We start from the raw sequence: 8991 nt of genomic DNA, 5'->3' as shown, positions 1-8991 counted from the left end.
GTCACTCCTCTCAAAGAGCTTCAAGTCTTGTTGAAAGATAGATACGCAAACAATGAAAATCCGTGAGTTCGTTGAATGGTAAAGAACTCTCTAGGAGCCCCGCCCATGTGGCTCAGTGGTTGAGCATCAGCCTATGAACCAGGAGGTCACGGTTCGATTCTGGTCAGGGCACGTGCCTGGGTTGCAGGCTTGATCCCCAGTGTGGGGTGTGCAGAAGCAACCGATCAATGGCTCTCTCTCTCATCATTGATGTTTCTACCTCTCTCTCCCTCTCCCTTCCACTCTGGGGGGAAAAAATGTTAGGTCTGATCGAATCATTGAATGGACACCCGTCCCCTGAGACCTGACCTTTAGGCCACTTCACAACAGACATTCCCTTTTGCTTAGCACTTGCTAAGACCACATTCATTCCACTTGCTAAGACCATGATCTTCCCCCTCAGGACCCACCCAGAGAATTCTCTGCCCAGAAAAAGCCTACCTAGAGTCCTTTAAAATCTCTGACTCCCTGTCCCTGGGTGCTGGCGCCATTTTGGGGCTCAGCCCATCTGGTCTCCAGATGACCTAATACATTTATAATCCCTTACCACTTTGGCCTTGTGCATTCCTCCTTCGGCAACCCTACATATATACACTGAGTGGACAGGTTATTATGATCTCTGAATGCATAATAATCTGGCCACTCAGTGTGTGTGTGTATATATATATATGTATATATATATATTAGAGGCCCAGTGAATGAATTCGTGCATGGGTGGGGTCTGGCCAGCCCTGCCAGGGGGAGGGGACATGGGCGGTTGGCCAACCTGCCTACTGGTTGAACTCCTGGTTGAGGGGACAATTTGCATATTAGCCTTTTATTATATAGGGTATACATTGAGTGGCCAGATTATTGTGTTCAGAGATCATAATAATCTGGCCACTCAGTGTGTGTGTGTGTGTGTGTGTGTGTGTGTCTACACTAATAAAAGAGAAACATGCAAATTAACCATCACTCTGCTACACCCACAAGCCACACCCACCAGCCAATCAGGAGCAAGCATGCAAATCAACCCAACCAAGATGGTGGCTGGCCACAGAGCTGGAGCAAGCAGGAGGCTTGGGTTGCCCCGGCAATGGAGGAAGTCAAGCTTCCTGCCTGCCCTGGCTGGCACTGGCCTCTGCTCAAGGCTACAAAGTTTCAGTTATAGAAGATAAATAAATCCTAGATACTTGCTTCCAGCTGGCCCTGGCCTCTACTCAAGGAGGCGCTGAAAAAAAAAGAAGAAAAAGATAAAAAGGAGGGGCTGGGACCTTGGGTCGCCCGGGGGGTGATCAGGCCAGGATGGGATGGCAGGGGCCATTAGGGGTAAGCAGACCAGCAATGGGGCCAGTTGGGGGTAAGCAGGCTGTCAGTGGGGGTCAGTTGGAGGTGATCAGGACAGTGGGAGGGGGGCAGTTTGGAGTGAGCAGGCCAGCATTTGGGGGTGAGCAGACCAGTGGGGAGGGAAGGTGGGGGCGAGCAGGCCAGCAGGGGGGGCATTTAGGGGCGAGCAGGCTAGCAGGCAGAGTGGTTAGGGGCAATCAGGCAGGCAGGCAGGCAGGTGAGCGGCTGGAGCCAGCAGTTCCGGATTGTGAGAGGGAGTCCGACTGCCGGTTTAGGCCCGATCCCTGTAAACCGGCAGTAGGACATCCTTTGAGGGGTCCCAGATTGGAGAGGGTACAGGCCGGGCTGAGGAACACCCCCCCCCCCCGCCCCCGTCCCCGTGCACGAATTTCATGCACCGGGCCTCAAATAAATAAATAAATAAATAAATAAATAAATAAATATGCATATACATATATTTTAAAATTGGTTTTAGAGCGAGAGGAAGGGAAAGGGAGAGGGAGAAACAGCGATAGGTCGCCTCCGCATGTACCCCAACTGGGGATCAAATGGGCAACCTGGGTATGTGCCCTGGCTGGGAATCGAACTTTTCAATCAGCACCCGGGTTGCTCAGCGAACTGAGCCACACCGGCCAGGGAAAACTCTCAATATTTTTTAAAAAATATATTTTATTGATTTTTCACAGAGAGGAAGGGAGAGGGATAGAGAGCCAGAAACATCGATGAGAGAGAGACATCGACCAGCTGCCTCCTGCACATCCCCCACCAGGAGATGTGCCCGCAACCAATGTACATGCCCTTGACCGGAATCGAACCTGGGACCTTCCAGTCCTCAGACCGACGCTCTATCCACTGAGCCAAACCGGTTTCGGCAAATAAACTCTCAATATTTATAGTGTAAATGTCCCTTTGCCAAAGTTGCGTCTCCACATGTTCTTATCATAATCTCATGGGGCCCCTTAGCAGCTAGGCTGCTGACTGCTTATCACAACAGATGAAGAATGATGACATCGTGGCATGACTTACTTCATTCTTATATCAAAACAACTTTTTTTTTTTTGGTCTTTGCCATAAACAAGTGCAGTAAAACTTCCCCTAAGTCATAAACAAGTGTATTTGAAATCATATCCAACCAATACACAACAGTACTGGTCGGTGCATAAAGCTCCAAGTACCTGCCATGCCTATAATCTCTCTGTAGGAGAAGCGGTCCCAGGAAGTTCTTTCTGCAGGAAGCAGCTGTGTGCCTCGCAAACCACATGCACACCGCGACAGCTCTGCTTCCCTGGTGACAACTGATCAGACCAGGGACGGGCGCCTGAGCCAGAGCTGCCCAGCTCTGGGGCGGCAGGTGGTGAAGGAGAGATGCACAGAGAGGAGCAGACCAAATGGCACAAAGAGGAAGTGGCATTCAAGTTCTCCACCATGCCTGTGGTACATCCCAGGGTACAACACGCGGGAGCAGGAGGCATTGTTCTACTCATGAGGCCCACTTCTCCATCTGGCATAGCAACAAAGCCCATAACCCAGTGGTTTTCAATCCTTTGGGGTTTGTGGTTGCAGCAAAGACGTGAGCCTGTCCACCAGAAATGTGTGTTCTTCCCGTCACAGGGTAGAGGTGTCCTTGGGAAGTGGCTGCTCAGCCAGGGATGTGTTCCTAGCAGCCCCTGCACCTAGGTGGGACTGGAACTAGTCACCAGCAAATGGGACTGGAAGTGATATGTGTCACGTGCAGGCCCAGGTGATTAAGAGGTGACTTTCCACATTCTTTCTGTCTGTCAGACTCTGAGGCTTGAGGGGTGGAAAGCCTGGGTTCCTGAATCACCTTTATTGGTCTAGTTCAGTGGTCGGCAAACTCTTTAGTCAACAGAGCCAAATATCAACAGTACAACGATTGAAATTTCTTTTGAGAGCCAAATTTTTTAAACTTAAACTTCTAACGCCACTTCTTCAAAATAGACTCACCCAGGCCGTGGTATTTTGTGGAAGAGCCACACTCGAGGGGCCAAAGAGCTGCATGTGGCTCGCGAGCCGCAGTTTGCCGACCACGGGTCTAGTTACATGGGTGAGAGAGAACCCCAGATTTGGGGGGTTATCTGTTACAGCATAATTCTAATGCATAGAATGGCGTTCTTTTGTGTGGTAGTATTTTTGGCAGCATGCTCAAAAGGATTAAGTTGCATGAATAGTAGCAATTATACTACTTTACTGATCACATGCGCATTGTGACATTGTTTGAGTAGAACGATTTGCTGCCCTGGTCACCCTCTCTTACATATGCTCACAGGTCCTGGCAAATGCATACGGTTTCTTGGTTTCTTCATGTGATCACGTTGTGCCATGCAGTCTAGCTCAGCAGTCTGTCTGCCCAGACACTATGGTCACGTGTGAATCACAGCTGTAGCAAAGGGGAGAGTTCTCCAACAATTCAGGAGCTCTAGTAGGGAGTCACCGCGGTCCTCCATGGCACTTCAGTTGAGAACCCCTGATTTACAGTAGCCTGCATCAGGCTTTGGCTGGCAAAAAAAACCCAAAAAAACACACACAAAGCAACAGACCCCCAAGTGTGGCTATACTTGTACACCCTAAATAGGGAAATAGAATTTATTAAACATTTCCCATTGTTTAACATTTAGGTTATTACCATTATTACTGTCATAGGTAGTAATTAGATATAAAAAGATTGCTTTTGAATGAATACCTTTGCCCACATGTTTATTTTCTTAGGGTAGATCCCTATTGGGGGCCATCTTTTTGTTTGTTTGCATGTTTATATGGCTCTTAAAGGATGAGTAGGGATTAGCCTGCCTATGGGGGCAGACAGGAAGGAGAGCACGTGCCGGAGCATGGAATTGGGAGGGAGAGTGTCTGTTCTGGGAACTGCCCCAGTTCTACAGGGGGAGGGAGCAGGGTCCCTCAGGGCTTTGGATGAGGCTCAGCCTGAGAGGAGGTGCATTTCCGGTGGCCCCTGGATATACTCTGCTAAGGAGCTTGGAGCTCATTTCTGAAGGTAGCTAGGAGCCACTGAAGTGTTAGAGAGGGAGTGTGTGACTCCTCCACTCACCAGCTGTGTGGCTGGGCCTCTTCATGGAGAAAATAAAGACAGACACCTATCTGCTGGGGCCGGAAAGAGAAGGAACCAGCTAATGACCACCAAGGCATCCTGCTGGGCCCCAGCCGGCGGCAGGATAGGGAGAGAGGATTCAGCTGTGGGATCCCTCACGTTGCCCAGCAGAAGCTTTAAGGAGGCGGAGCAAGGTCTCTGGCTGTGATTTGTGGGCAAACGCTTTTGAGCAGACTTCCCTCTAGGCCCTAGCCAGGCGTCCTCAAACAACGGCCCGCAGGCCACATGCGGGTGTTTTTGCCGTTTTGTTTTTTTACTTCAAAATAAGATATGTGCAGTGTGCATAGGAATTTGTTCATAGTTTTTTTTTTAAACTATAGTCCAGCCCTCCAACCGTCTGAGGGACAGTGAACTGGCCCCCTGTTTAAAAAGTTTGAGGACCCCAGCCGAAACTGGTTTGGCTCGGTGGATAGAGCGTCGGCCTGCGAACTGAGGGGTCCCAGGTTCGATTCCGGTCAAGGGCATGTACCTTGGTTGCAGGCACATCCCCAGTGGGAGGTGTGCAGGAGGCAGCTGATAGATGTTTCTCTCTCATCGATGTTTCTAGCTCTCTATCCCTCTCCCTTCCCCTCTGTAAAAAGTCAATAAAAAATATTTAAAAGAAAAAGTCTGAGGACCCCTGCCCTAGGCACCTGAGGGCTCCACCGAAGCTGTGCTGGCCCCGCTAACTTATCTCGGAATTGGAAGCTGAAGGACTGCAGCCTTTAAAAAAAAAAAAAGGCTGATATATATATCCAGCCTCTTAATAAACACTCAAAAAAGAGACAAGCAAAACCTTAAGGAAAACCAGCCGTAAGTTACTGAGTCTGCCTATGTTATGGGTTGGGGGTGGCCGACAAAGCAAAAACCTGGGAATTTTAGCCCTCCTCTTCCACTTTCTAAGTCACAAGGAACCCTCATTTCCCAGGTCTCTTCCTAGAAGGAAGAAAACAAGATCCTGCCCCTTGAGGCAAGTAATTAGGCCAGAACAGAACACCAGATTGTCTGAACCCCAGGAATGCTTGGTGTTGGGGGAGAACTCTGCAAGACAAGACCTGCCCACCATGGGCTGTGGCCGGCCAGTCCAACACGCAGCTCCCTTTTCCTGATTACAACCTGAGAACAAGTGGTGTTCCAGGCAGAGATTCTGTGGGCTGCATGAAAGGGAGAGTCATTTAAGCCACAGATACTCCATGTTCTTTGATGTTAGAATGTGGCCGGGGAGGGCTTGGAGCCACAGCAATGTGACTCCATGGAGCCTATGACTCAGCCCCCTTGTGAAAGGCCGGCTGCTTGGTTTGAACTGATTTCCTCAACAATGTTAGCCAGCAGAGGCTCTGGGGTTTCCCTGGAGTCCTGTTTCCTGGCTGGAAGCTGAGGGTGAGGCGCCGGGTCCTGGGAGAGGGTGTGTCCTCACTTCCTAGCTAGTGCTGTGGGGCCCTCTGGTGGCCGCAGAGTGAGGGGCTTGGCAGTGGGGTTTGCTTTCTCCTGAGTGGCCCTAGCAGAATTAGAAGCAGGAAGTCTTGTCTAGAAACTCAAGGATTGAATTTGGGGCTGGGAAGTGTACCCAGCTGGGGTGAGATGGAGGCTGTGATTTAAGTTGGCACCTGGCCCTCTTTGCTCATGTCTTAGGTGGCATTTCTCAGGACTGACGCGGTGGGAAAAATAATGCTTTGTGTATAAGATGACACACACACAAAAAAAGATGACATAGAGATGTTAGGCTGAAGTAGTGTTTGGTGCTATATGGATCAAAAACCTCAATTAAGGACTAGAGTTTAACCAGTTTTATTGATTGGATTTTGAGTGAATTCATTCCAACAGTTTTGAGCACAGATATTCTGAAAGCCAAAGTGCCTGTTTATGGGAGGAGGTACTTGCTGGGAACCAATGGCGTTCTCTTTGAGGTCTCTATTGGTCATATATAAGAATGAAAAGGTACCCCAGGTATTACTTATTAAAAAGTAATGCCATTGTTTTATAGTCTACAAAGTTCTGTCTCATATGTTATCTTATTTGTTCTGTATAATCACCCCAAGAAGTGTTTTAGGTTGATTAATGTTATGACTATAGTTATAATTTATTGTGGTTTGCCTATATCATCTCTAAGTCCCACAAAAGACCTGTTAATTCTAAGTCTGTTATATCCAAGGCCATAAGCACAGCCCTATTAGGACCCAGATAAGTCTAGTCTCTAAGCCTCTCTCTTACCACCATCTCACTCTGCCTTTCTTTGGGTAGAGACAGCTGCTTAGATAAATAACCAAATCTAGGCAGGACCACGAGGAATGCTCACCATTAGCTCTGATGGGAGGTGGTGTGTGTAGCCAGGAAGACCAGCAGGAATTCAGAACAGCAGGCTCCTTTCTGGCCAGGACCCTTAAGTATAACTTCATGGGAGCTATGAAGTGAGTCCTGAAGGTTGGATCAGATTTGGTAAGAATTGGTGGGGCGAGTGGAACAGGTGCTGAGAAGAGGGCAACCCAGGGGAGTAGCAACACAAATAAAAACACAGAGGGGGTGGGTGTGTAGGACATTTGGGGAACAGCAGATGCAGCTAGAAAAGGGGTTTGGGTGAGTGATAAAGACTAGGTGATCGATGCTTTTGAATTCCAGGCTAATGATTTAAATGTAAGCATGAGTAAGAACCACTGACTGGAGGTGGGAGAAAATGCGGGCAGGAGGTGAAGGAGGCGAGGCTGGCGATGATGCAGGCCTGGACTGGGAAGATGCTGGTCAGAGTGGGCAGGATGGTACAGATCTGAGAGAAATCTGCAGGAAGAATCCCCAGGGCTCCAACACTGAGCTGCGGGGCCCGAGGGCGAGGAAGGGCCACAACCCCCTGGAATTAGCAGCCGGGGCACCTGGAGCATGGTGGTGCCTGCCAAATGCAGGGAGGGGAGACACTGGTCTGGGAAGGAGGGTGCCGAACAAGCTGCCGGGGCATTTCTAGGTGGAAATGACCTGCTTTGTGATGAGTCTTGGCTGGTCCCACCCCTGGCAGGGTGACGTGCAGGGGAGAGTGTGCAGGCTCGCCCAGTGGTCACTGCTTCCCTGAGTGGCTCCCAGCACATGCTCTGTGGTCAGGCTGGGATCCTGGCAGGAGGCCTGGCTCCAGCAGTGTTTCCCAGCCAGGCTCAGCCATCTGGTGAGGAGAGCATCGGACTGGGATTCTGGAAGCTGCGTGCAGCTGCGGGGCGGCTGCCTGGGGGAACTCACAGATGAAGGCGACCTTCAGGACTCCCTTCACTCCTTGTGCTGGAGCAATTCCCTTTCCAGGTGAGGGCTCAGGCTGTAATAGAAGGCAGTGAAGGGAGGCCGGGACCTTTCCTCTCCCAGATTGGGCAGCCTCTTATTGGTCTCCCTCAGTGCTTGTAGTTCCTTGGAGCCAGAGATTTGTTTTGGCATTGAGGGGAAAGCAGAGTTTTACCCCAAATATGCCTTTTGGGGCATTGATTATTTTAAGTTGGATATATATATATATCCAGTATATATACTGAGTGGCCAGATTATTATGACCACCCCATCAGAACTTCGTTGGGTCACCTTTTGCCTTCAATACTGCGGTGATTCTTCTTGGCATTGACCCCACGAGATGTTGAAAGGTGATACGCGGAATCTGACACCATGCCTGATGAACATCACTGTCCAGTTCTGTGAGATTTGATGGTTGTGGAACCAGCTGCCTGATGGTTCTTTTAACTTCGTCCCACAAATGCTCAATTGGATTAAAATCTGGTGATTGTGGGGCCACCTAAGCAAGGTAAAGTCTCCTTCGTGTTCTTGAAACCACTCCTGCACAATACGAGCACCGTGGCATGGTGCATTGTCTTGTTGGAAGAAGCCATCTCCATTGGGATACGCCATCAACATGATAGGATGAACTTGATCAGCAACGATACTTAGGTATGTTGTGCTATTCAGACGTTGTTCCACACAAATTAAAGGGCCCAAATCATGCCAGGAAAACATGCCCCAAACCATAACACTGCCCCACCAGCTGGAAGGGTTGTACTCATGCATGTGGGGTGCATGCTTTCATGCTGTTTCCGCGAAATTCTCACTCTGCCATCTGCATGATGCAACTGGAAACGTGATTCATTGGACCATATGACTTTTTTCCAATGCTCGACTGTCCAATCCTTGTGTTCCTGTGCGAATTGGAGATGTTTTACCTTGGTAACTGCAGACAGCGAAGGTGTTCAAACAGGCCTTCGTCTTCCATATCCCATACGATGCAGTGTACGGCTAATTTGCCTACAAACGTCAGGTGGTCATAATAATCTGGCCACTCAGTGTGTGTGTGTGTGTGTGTGTGTGTGTGTGTGTGTGTGTATGTATGTGTATATATATATATATTTCAGAGAGGGAGGGAGTGGGAGAGAGAGATAGAAACATCAATGATGATCGGCTGCCTCCTGCACCTCCCACACTGGGGATCGAGCTCACAACCCCGGGCATGTGTCCTGAGCAGAAATTGAATCCTGACACTCATAGGTCAATGCTCAACCACTGAGCCATGC

The sequence above is a fragment of the Cnephaeus nilssonii genome (genome assembly GCF_951640355.1).
Source record: "Cnephaeus nilssonii genome assembly, chromosome: 21".
In the NCBI taxonomy this organism is placed as follows: Eukaryota; Metazoa; Chordata; class Mammalia; order Chiroptera; family Vespertilionidae; genus Cnephaeus; species Cnephaeus nilssonii.
This window is presented reverse-complemented; position numbering follows the sequence as displayed.